Source organism: Bombus fervidus, chromosome 1 (genome assembly GCF_041682495.2).
Source record: "Bombus fervidus isolate BK054 chromosome 1, iyBomFerv1, whole genome shotgun sequence".
Taxonomy (NCBI): Eukaryota; Metazoa; Arthropoda; class Insecta; order Hymenoptera; family Apidae; genus Bombus; species Bombus fervidus.
Genome location: NC_091517.1, coordinates 4,574,722 through 4,587,006, shown reverse-complemented (window position 1 = coordinate 4,587,006; position 12,285 = coordinate 4,574,722). Strand labels below are relative to the sequence as shown.

The 12,285-nt window shown below is 41.1% G+C and overlaps 1 protein-coding gene across 6 annotated transcripts in view; it reads left to right on the top strand.

The window, feature by feature from the left end:
• Window positions 1–12,285, top strand: part of Rhogef3 (Rho guanine nucleotide exchange factor 3) — a 133,484-nt gene that overhangs the window by 93,693 nt on the left and 27,506 nt on the right. The window lies entirely within an intron of this gene.

Here is a 12,285-nt window from a genome sequence, read left to right as displayed (position 1 = left end):
AGATTTCTCACGCGTGCAATATACCTCGTGCTGAGTAAATATTCCCACCCCATCTTGAAACTTCTTATTATCATCGCGTGTATTTGACAGATCCCATAAGATTTCCAAGCTGTATCGACTCGAATCAAAAAAGAAAGAAACAGTGTCGGTAATTACACGGTCCTTAAATCTCTACACCATCCAAAATGATAAACTTCTCCGAAGCGAACGTGGCCCTGGCTAAATTGCCACGTTCCCCGTGGTGATCGCGAGATTCCGTTGTCGCGAAACAGACGCGCAATGCATCATTGCCTGCTGTACAGGGGGGTATCGTGAAATTAGCATAAATCTTGATAGCCGATAAACGCCGCCTCTCTTTATGCGTGGTTCCTTGTGGTTCTCCGCGTTGCAGAAACCGGTCCAGAGAGATGCGCTGTCGGTAGTTGGACAGCAGCTGCCTGCCGATACGACATGCTTACACGCAACCGTGCTGGACGCATAACATTGTGTCCTGTCCGTTCTTCTCTTACTCTTGCATCGAAGAAAATAATCGATTGTCTTGTAATTAATTTAATGTCAGACATGGAGTCACGCGATTGCGCCAATATCGATGTCGGTATCGGTATCGATCGTTCAAACGATCGCAGTCACGCTCGAATATCATTGTACCTATATGAAAGAAAACAGCACGTCCATAATATAAGAAGTAGACAATTTCCTTCGAAAGAACGCGCTCCCGATGTTCGGGTTTGAACGTCGTTCACGATCGCACACCCTCTTCTTTCGTATGCATTGAAGTCAGCGGAGAGATAGATTGAAACGATTACTCCGATACAGGTTTGGATCCTGAAGAAAGGCGAGGATAAAAGTTTCCTTGTGGTTCGTATTACATCTTTGCATCGACGCATGTATTTATAGTGGACGGCATTTTCCTGGCCGAACGAGAGAAATAACCGACACGATGGAACCGATTCGAAGACATACGTGCCGGTATACACACATTGGAGATCGGTATGATAAAAGAGCCAGAACGTATAAACGATTTCGTTGGCGTAATCGCGAAGAGAAGTCCAGGGCGCGTGCCACCTACCTTCGTTCCTCGTTTGTATTCAACGAAAAGGACCGCATCGTTCGGATAAATTGTACGCGCGTGTACGTCTCGCATGGTTTAACCATTGATTCTTCTCTTAGTATTCCGCTTCCCTTCGTAATAGTCTAGCCAACGTGCATCCAGGCTCGAAAGCATGTCAGTCACGTATCGGTCATTATTATTCGTTGTTCGCTAGCGTTCGTTTGAAGCCAATAATGGCCGTTCGTGTTGTTTTTAATTGCGAACAGCTTCGACCGAAAGATTGGTTCCTTCGTGCGATAGATAACTTGTAGCTGTGAACAGACAAAATTGGAAATTTGATGGAAATCGTGGAATCACGATACCGTCGGAGAGTATAGGTAAATTGGTGTAGTTTTCTTTCGAAGGGCATCGTTCGATATTGACGAAATTTTCGTAGAACCTTGATACTATTTGGATCGCAGGCTCGAAATCTAGTACAAGGACTTTAAATAGTGGATGACAGAGTTTCGTGCAATCCTTCGCTGACAATATCGACTTCCACAACTTACGAGTTAGCTATATCGACGGCTCGTGACATGGATTCCATTAGACAGCCGGTTACGTATGTAACAATCCGAAAACTTGAAATTCAGGACGTTTCTTTTTATATATCATGATTTATATATGACGACCTGAAACCTGTCAGAGTCGCGATCTCACGACCCAGGAATTGTTGATATAGTGATTCCACGATCCAGTGGTTATGAGTGTCGAATTCTGTGTCAGATAGAGGTCGATATCGGCATTTCACGACTCGAAGTTCTCCATTATTGAAATCTCCTGACCTGATAATCGAAGGCATCGTGTCGTCAACTACGAACATCCTTAAGACTGTATCGAGGATCTCATGTCTCGAGTTATTTCTTCAATTATTTCCGTGATAGTGCAGCAATACTGTAAGCTCGAATTCCGTGGTATGAATACCAACAGGAGCAAAGAATTCAAATATCCACGAGGCTCGCAGCTGTTTATCTCATCGATGAACTTTCCTCGATGGCTTTGCGATTGTTCCTTCTGGCACATCGTTGATCCGCAAAGAAAGGGATTTCAATCTATGGAGAATAATTTGAACCCCGCAGCTACCATCCGACCTCTTTAGCTGCTTGAAATCGTCTGCATCGAGGTCGAGGTCAAAGAATTGAGATTAATGCCTGTAGTTGTAAAGGAGAAACAAGTGCGCTTCTGTGTCACCCTTCAATACAGCAATTCTCAACCAATCTCGAGACGCATAACAGGTCGATAATTAAGAAACATGACGAAACAATAAAACAGAGAAATAAAGAAAGGAGAAACCTTCAAACGCGACCAACGAAGCGTTAGGTTACTTTTCAGACGAACCGCTTTGCTCGTCGAAAAGGTTTTTCTGTTGAAACATCGTTCACTTTTCGCTCCAAGTCCCTGACCCATTGTTTTATCGATTCGACCGCGTAATCTATTGTTTCCATTTAAACACGCGACAGACAAAAACATACGCACTAACCGTCTACAGCGAGATTTTGCGAAATTTTTGCCAAAAAAATGGCTCTCAAAAATTCTACGTAGGTTGATTTGTAAATTCGATTCGATCGAGTTTAAATTTAACGCAATTTTCTCGGCGATTTGCTCTAGCCCAATTTGAATAACGGTACCGCGATGTGGTGGAAAGCGGAAGAGAAAAAAAAAAGGGAAGAAAGAGGCAGGTTGGAAACCTCTGATCCGACGTATCTCTTTGCGATCTAAATCCTTTCCAACTGAACGGATTTGTTCCATTTAACTCGTGAAAAGCAGTAACTTCAATTTGACTTAACTTACAAATCGAGCTTACGTATAAAAGCTCGTGGCATGGATGAGAAACGGCCGAATGAAAATCAGGTACACTTTATCGTCCCTGTGAGACATTTTGACGCTTCAGCCCCACTTTAAAATTCAGCTTTGTCCAACATACGTAGCAACGTTTCGAATAGACTCTTTCTTAACGAAGCTTTAAGAACAAATATTTAAACTTATGGTGTCAAAAGTCTCCCTTCGACAATTTCTCTAACGACGTTCCACCGAAAAGTATTAATAACGTTTAATGGTGAAGTAAAACAAGAATAAAATTGAGGCATCTAGCGAGGCAACTCCGACGCGACATTATTATAAAAAGAAAGGCAACACTATAACCACACTCGAGACCTTTTTGAGAACTATGAGAACGACCGCTACGGTACAAGGAGGTTCCGTTCCGTGTGAACGTAGCCTTAGAAAAACCACCTTGTCCTACGCATCGCCATTCTACTAGGAACGACGACGTTGGAATTCAGTCGACCGTCGGTTCTCTTCTTGCCTCTTACTTTCTTTTTCATTATTCCTTCGAGCCTGCCTTTCCTTCCTTCCTGCTACCATTTATATGGCCGCCTTGATTGCTTCGCAGCCGTTTCCCTTTTATTCACTGACAATGACCTTCCACCGTGGAAAGAAAATAAAGCGCACAAGGAGAGAGTGGTCTCGTTCTCTTCTCATCTTCTACAGTCGGTAGTGACGCGATATCAAGAATTTTCCTTGGAATTCTTTCTTCTTGGATGTTCACGACGCCCTAAGATCATCCAGCGCCGTGGATAAGATAGTAATTTCGATTCAAATCGCAGCCATCCAAAATTGTTATCTATCTGCAGACACAATAATCAGAATATTGGAAATATTTCGAGAATAAAAATTATTTGCTGCATCCTTGTTGCAGGCAAATTTTTACTATACGGCCACTTTAATTCAAATTGCAACTGATTTAAATCTTAACATGTTATTTTTCTAACATAGGAGTAAGAATTGGAACATTGGGGATTTTTCGAAAATATAAAAATTGCTTTGTTCTGCCTCTAATATACATCATAGATATAGATAGTTTTCCAGTTTAGAATATCTTACGATAAATAAGTATTTGGCACGCTTTAAACAATTCATGGATCACTATTTTCATCGCAAAGCAATTTAAAATTCTACCACCTGTGCTACGACAAGAATATCATCTTCGAATCGAATGAATCCATTTGAGTCGACATCAAACGTTACTATGAAGTTTATAGGCGAATCGATGAATTCGCTTTCGGATATCACCGAGAATAAAAGTCTACAGAATTGATTCGAACTTGATCTAACGTGTTTTCCACGAAAGAAATGAGCCAGCGGCTGTGTGAATCGAACGAACGATTTCTCGTGGAACGAATTGGAGCAGCATATCATTTTTATGCGCGTTTGGTTCCGCCGGTGTACTTATTCGAAACCACCGTGAGTAACGGAGCTACATTTTTCACGGTCCTTTAAACGAAGCATGAAACTCTCGTAATTCGGGACGAAATAGAATATGAAATATTTAATAAAATTGATAATTCTTCATTGCGTAATATACGGTATCAAATATCAGAAGCAGTGAGAAATACATCAAACTGAAAATTACGAACATTCATTACCCATAACGAGTCGCTATAATAACGCTATAATAAGTGACGTTTGAAATTTAGTAATTTTACCATCGTTTTAATCAATCGGTTGACCAATCATAAATCGCAGTTAATAATTAACGATTCGCTGGTAAATTTATGTCAACCACGAGCAATTTAAATGGATAAGTATAAAAGGCATAAACATTATCCCCCTGTCGTAATCTCCATGGAAATGGTCAAACGAGGGGGTCTTAGCTGAAGTTTCTTAAAATGGCGTGGAACGTGCCCAAAAGTCGGCGTCCTCACGGAGATTTCACGGAAAGAATACAAGTTTGCCGCACTGTGACACGAATTGCCGTTGAACACGGTTCAACGACTGATTTAAACTGTTAATCCTCTTAGCAGAGGGAACTTAATCCGGTAAAATCGTTACGAAGTTCGTCGAGACCACGAATTTGAAGAGATGAGCGCGTGAGATGTGTCGTTCTCAATGGATCCGGTATTTTCGTTCCCGAATCGGAGAAAAAGTTTTCGGATCGATTGTCGTCCGCCAACGTCTTTCCTTCTTCTACTATTTTCATTTTCTCGTTTCGAACGGAGTTTCTTTTCCTTATATTCGAAGTTACTTTCCGCGGCTGATTCCTTTCCTCTTTTTATTTTAATTTCACGAATGCTTTTACGTTTCGTTCGCGACATCGATATCCGAACACCGGAGAACTTTCCTTGTTCACGGGGAACGCTTGTTCGCAAACGTGTCAATAGTTTGAAGATTACCACGGAAAGTTTATTTCACGGTCTGTCTGTTTTCTGGGGAATGAAAAAAGAGAGAGAGAGAGAAAAAAAACTGGGATAACAAACTGCTAGACGCGATTCCAGGTAGAATTGCAACGACCTGCTGTATTTTTTTTCCTCGATTTTGGAACCATTCCAGCTTTTATTTTTTTCTTCCGCTCGAAGAATCGTGTTGCCTGTATTTGCATATAGTCAGAATGTTTGTTAACATTTAGTAAAAAATTCTCGATTTCGTGATTATTTGTGAAAATGAAATGAAAAGTTACGACTTACGCAAACGTTACAAATGCACAGTCATTAGTTACTAATTTTAATTTAAACACCATCAAATGGATTTCTAGCATTTTATCAGTTGCCCGATCGCTTAATCAAGCGCGTGGTACCGAAAGTAATTTACATACTTTCGGTTTGCTCAGCTTGAGGCATACAAAATAGTAGAATAGAACGTTAACGACAGAACGTTCGCTTTCTCGTGATTAACCCTCGAAATAAAAATAGCTGCGCCGGCGCTTGCATATGCAAAGGCTAAGCGTGAAATGGCAAATATTCGTTAAGTGCCATTGTTCGTGCATAGAGTCCGATTCCAACGTCAAGATTATTCGGATATTATTGAAAGCACGCCGTCATGAATATGAATTGGCAAATAGGATAGCACTTTGCACGCGGAAATGCATCACGAGCGATTTACGGCTGTTCCGATCTTCTCTTCTCGACGCATCGGTTCTATTATATATCGTTTGAGTCGCTTGTCAATGCGTTCGCTTTTTGTGACGATCCAGACGGAATTCCTCGAACGCTTTTCGGCAGCTGTTTTTCGACCAAACGTTTCACATCTTACACTCGGTGTAACTAAATGTTCTATCGTAGAAAGGTATCTGCACGTGAGTTGTATTTACATAAACGCGCATAAGTACTTTATATCGTACTTATACTTTTTGTTATGCTTGTTATTTTTCTGGTCACCCTTTGACGTCATTTCCGATTCATTCCCGTTACCATTTTCACGGTGTATTTCATCAGCAACGAAGTCAGAAATAAATGTCGTTTGCTTTATCTCTGAAAAAAACAGCAAACTTATATCCTGTTGGCGGACCATTAAATGGATCGAGAGCTCGAGAAAGCACGGCGAAAAACCTTCGTAAACGACAGATCACCTGAATTCCTCTTCTCTTTGTAACTTCCCTACATCAACAGGGCGCGCACACAATCTCTCGTTGGCTGAAAAATTCTCTTCTATACCAGAAAGCGAAGATCGATGCGTTTAAACGAACGTGTTTGAAACCCCGATGGAAAAGGCTACGTTTTAAGGTAATAGATCAGAAGGAAGACATATAACGTAAGATATATATTACCAACGGATCGTAATAATTAAACGATGATATCGTAAATTGAAATTCGATAGTCGTGTAGCGAGTAGGGTTGTATCGGCTTTCACGAGAACGCATAGTTCGTGGGACATGGCATCCTTGCCACGACTTGGTCGACACGTGGTCGTGACGATCATAGGTTCCGCTATATGTTCGAAAAACTTCGTATCCCCGAGGAAAGTTCCGAGTTCCCCTTAACGAAACAGGAAAAATTCAATCGAAGCACCACTTTGCACCGCAATCACGAAAGTGTATTACATCCCTTGGGTCTTTAATCCAACGATAAATTTGCAGTTTCGTAACCGCGATCCCACGACCCGAAAATCGTCGATATCGCTTGCTCTCACGGTCTGAAATTTGTCACTATCGCGACCTGACGACGTGGAAATTTGTTGGTATCGTGATCCCCGACCGAGTAATTTGTCGATACACCGTAGCTCCGCGAACCAGTGATTTGTTGATATCGTAATTTTCGCGATACGAAAGTTACCCGGAATCGCAATATCATAATTCGAAAGTTGCCATTATCGTAACTTTCCAACGGTGAAAATTTACCAACGTCGCGGGCTCGCAATCAGAAAACCACTCCTCGCGTCCTAATGTCTCAATATCTCCAAGAAACGACGCGTACGTTGGTGATAGCGATCTGCCGTATAAAAATTTCTAGAACCGAGGAAATTTATTTTGTCGTTAGCGTGTACGACGTGGAAATTCGCTGATATCTTCTTACCATCGAATCTAATTTTTTGCGACTTCGATGAGCGACGAGCAAAAAGAAACGCGCTTCCATCTCTGTCTTTTGCACACTACCGTTCGCTGATTTATGGTTGTCAGAGATTTATACATCCGAATCCGAGCTGGCAATAAAACTTTTCGCTCCGTGATGCACGACTCTTCGTTACTTTTGATCTCTTCAACTTTTCCGACCGACGATGTCGCCCGTGCATCGATTACTATGTTCCTTCATGACTCATTAAGCTACCTGTATTGCACATTAATATTAAATTTATACCCAGAGCAAATTCAATTCGCTCGTAAAACGAATGTCGATGCTGTTAGGAATTTACAGATTACGCGCGTTACGATGTTAAACTATCCACTGTGTTGCTTTTCAAATTTAATTAGCTGGCTCACGTAGTGTTCTACTTTTCGAACCGTGATCTCGAACACTTTATTCCGCACGCATTACCAAAGTAAAAACTGACTAACCGTGTGTGGAATGCCTATCGTACGAAAGAGTGTTTAGAAAGTATGATCCGTTATTGAAAACATATATATTAAATTGCGTTACGTCAATGGAGTTTCTCAAGGTGGCGCATTACCTACAAATTTACCACGATACCGAGAAAAATGTATTAATAAGCGGCGTAATTTCGTTTCAATGATCGCGTTGCCGTGTACCTTGAAAGTGGAAAAGCGAGCTCTGCGGAATATCCTGCACACTGCGAATTAGGTTATACGTTTCGCAATTATTACGTGCAATCTGCTTAATTGAACATGCCGGTACACCGCACAGGAATGGAATCGAAACAGTTTCGATACGTGAAACACGAGCAAAAGTGAGAGCAGAAAATACGTTGCAAACAGAGAAGAATTTCTCATAGGAGAAATAAGTCGGATATGGTGTAAAGTTTGTTATGGTATGGGTTTATTTGTAACTTTTGCATTTTTCGAAAATTCACACAAATATTTTTCTCGAAAATCGAGTTTGGCGAAAACCTCCGTTATTTTCAGCCAGAATTTTTTACGCTTGATTCACGTTATAAATGTCTGCTGCACTCTAAAATGAATCGAACCCGCTGTAGAAGTGTTTTTTGACCTCCCGTTTTTTTTTTAAACAACGCGTATTTACAAGTGTTGGTCTTGTCTCGATGGTTGAAATATTATTGTTGATCTTTGTCGGTTATAAATTTTGAAGTTTGCATTTTTAACTTTTTTCTGCTATTTAAATATAACCTCTAGTACGCAGATTTCAACTAACAAAAAAAGCAACAACAGCTTTAGTCTCGTATCGAAGAGAACACGAGAATAACAGATAAGATTTTCCATTTTTCACAGAAGAGCAGTTTTAATATTCGATATGTCGTCAATCAATCTCGCGTTGCCAAAACTGTCTGCTTTTGAAACGAAAAATGTGTTTCCCAACCTCTGCATAATTTTAAAAATATTACTTGTCGTAATATTAAAATATTGATTCTTAATACTTTATACCCGTGAATAATAATAATAATGATAATAATAAAAATGCTATTTTAGGTTAAATTACAAAACTTACATTTTTCAATTACTTTCCGCTATGTGCAAATGTCATATTAGAATACTCCTTTTTTAAATCATTATTATCATTGAAATCAGAAAATCAACAATGTACTTGTCAGGATTCTTTCACCTTCAGTTAGCCCTACACCAGTCATCCAGTGAATAAGCTGGTCTAGTTCGACAAAGATGCTGATGCTGCTCCTTTCCTTACGCAAACTCGGCGTTACTGTGATTTCTCGCTTGTCTATCATCCACGCTTCGTCATGAGATATTACAAATTTTCATAGCGGACGACTACCAAGCTTGGCAATTATCGATTTCACGGTACTATCGGCTATAAATCGTAGCGAATTCCTCTGTCAGAGCGAGACAGTAACGGTAACAAACATTTTTACGCAGCTCGGCGTAAGGGGTAGTTTTGAATCGATTCGAATCATGGCTAGGACACGTCCAGAGCGGTAAAGATAAAAAGCGCAGCTACGTACTCACGTATATAGGTGCGTTAGTGCGTTGCAGTTGTACGAGGGAAGCTGTATTGCGAAACCGGTAAGATTTTACGACCGGTTCTTGCGGCCTGTAACAGCACACCCACGTGAACTTAGGGCGATAAATACGATTGTTTATTTGGCCAGGGTGCATCGATTTATCTGTGCGCTGTGTCGGAAAGTCGATCGTCCACAAAAAAAAAAAAAAAAGAAAAAGAAAGGAAAGGAAAGAAAGAAAAAACGACGCGAAACGAGTCGGAAAGCACCGATATAAGCGTCGAATAAATTTCTCTCTTAACAGTCGTTCTTAACCCTTCGTCCTGATCACCCTTTTAGTCGGCTTTTCGTATTTTACACCCCGTTTCTCTCCAGGAGGAACGAACGCTCGAATAAATACAGGATGTGTTCCGATTCGATTCTTGATTACGTTTTCCATAATTCAATCTTCTTCTTTTTACCTTTTGTCGTGGATCTCGTTGACGATATGGTAATCAATTAGAGTCTCGGAATTTTATTTGCTTTGATTTGTATACATTTATTTATCCGTCTGCATTTCTACGTTGAGGAGGCTTATGTTCGTTTTTATATTCGCCGGACCGTCTCTTAAAATTACGTACGCAGTTGAAGTAACGGGTAACGAACGAGGTAGCAAGGGTAAAACGTTGTTATGACAGAGATACGAGTTTTACAGAAAGGGAATAACATATTTGGATATCCTAGGCAACGCCAAACTGAGATTTCGTTTGCACAAATCAGAGTTATCCAATTCGGCTGTAACTTGTTACAGAGTGAAAATGTTTTGAGAGCTTTCACGAAACTGTCGCATGTACCTGTCTGGATCAACAGTCTTTATCAAACAAATTTCATCTTTTCGATACCACCGTGAAATATCGAATTACGTCCCTTGACGGACGAATTTGTACTAATTGCGATCGTAATAAAAACGTGATTGCATAATTGCGAATTTTAGCATGCGATAAAGTGAGCACCTCGATCGTAAAATATCGTCCTTGAGAAAAAATACATTTTTCTTATCGAACTCCGCTAAAATGTGTTTTACGTGCTACTTAACTTCGACGATAATCGTATCGTATGTTTAGCATATTTAGATTAGAAGGAAAGGTAAACAACGAAATAAGTTACGTACGCTAAATTACACATCTATGTACTTTGTCCTGCATCAGCAAAGGCTATTAGTATTACCCCGTTAATTCGTCACTTACGAAATACCACAATTTAAATTGTAATTGGCTCCGCTTCGCAAAAATAGCGTTTAGATCAATATTTAAACAATATTCGTAAAAGATAGCCATTTTCAATGTTGAAAATTCAACGTACACGAAACCACAAAGCACGCAATACCATTTCCAAGAGTTTAACTAAAAAACCAAAGCGTGTCAACGGAAAGATTCTCGCGTCGCAATGTCGAAGCGTTAAACAATCGAGATAATTATAAGTACAAACGCGTGTAGTTTCCAGCAGATATTTATCCAGGGACTCTGTAAAGGTTTCGTTTCGAGATGGCACGGAAATGGTTTCGTTCCCATCAGCCTTGGAAATATTGACCGAGTTCCTTACACTTTCCACGCGAAAACCAGCTAATATTCCGGCCTCGTTCTCCGTACACGTATGTCGTGCTCGATGATTACGAAACTCTAGATAACGACGAGATTAGCCAAGGCGCGGTGCGAGAAATACTCGCGGCGAGTTGCCGCGACGGTTGCTAATATCCGCATGAGCGCTAGCGTATGATTCACCACAAGCAATGTCTCGATGTCTCAATTTCCGAAACGAGAGGCAGGATTTTCTCTCCTTTCTGTTTCCCTCCGGTGCTACCGGTAAATATTAACTATAGATGGTTGGTACTCAGCCACACATTCGACGTTCGAGCACTCTGTTACGCCGTTAAATAAATCACACAGCCAACATCACGCGTTCTTCTCTTACTTAGAATCTATCCCACGTACACCTCGTACAAATTGCCACGACCAACGTGGAAAAATTCGACAGATAACAAGGTTTCTGTGTGAAATCTGGCTTCAATGCTCTCATCGACACTCCTTCTGGGAAAGCTCATAAAGTCGGACATTAATGGCGTTAATCGTCCCACCTAATACCGTAGCGTGATCTTACCTGGCTGTCGAACGCTTCCTGTTCACGAGGGCACGCGACCGCGCAAATCATTTCCCACGATGCTTTCACTCTGACCTAATACGTCATTATCGGCGTGAGGATATCACCGTACAATAAACGACGGTTCGTTCGACAGACGACGGTTCGTTCGACAGACGACAGAACGAACGATCTGGTCGTCAGCCGGCGAAAGGCGCAACGGTGTTCCAGTGACGTGCGTTCGAACGACGCGACGTGCACCCGAACGACTCGAGTGTCACGTTAAGACATGATTTTCATGCTGGCAAAACGAATTTTTACACGGTTTCCACGTTCTTGAGTCTCTCGCTTGACTGACAGGCGAGTCGTTTTCATCTGAAGGCGAAGGATCACGAGATACCAACAGAAGCGCATCGATTTATCCCACTTTCTACGTGGTTGTCGGTTGAAATGCGGACGTGGCGAATCCTTTCTCGTAGCCTGGGAGTGGTTCGGATGAAACCTGTCGGTTTAGAAACAACAAACGCGTCTTCTTCCTTAAGCTCGTCGAACGATCCGTTTATAGAGGAATTGATGACGAGTTTCTAATTTATGAAAGGGGAACAAAGGAGGGCTTTGAGTATATAATTCCAAGTGCTATGTATATATTCATTGCACGACGCACTAGCTCTTATAAGTCTCCCCAAGTGATACTTTCGTCAGGAAATACACGGCCACTACTACAACGATCATAGAAAACATTGACGATAACGAGTTTATAAATCAGAGAGAATTTTCTCCGG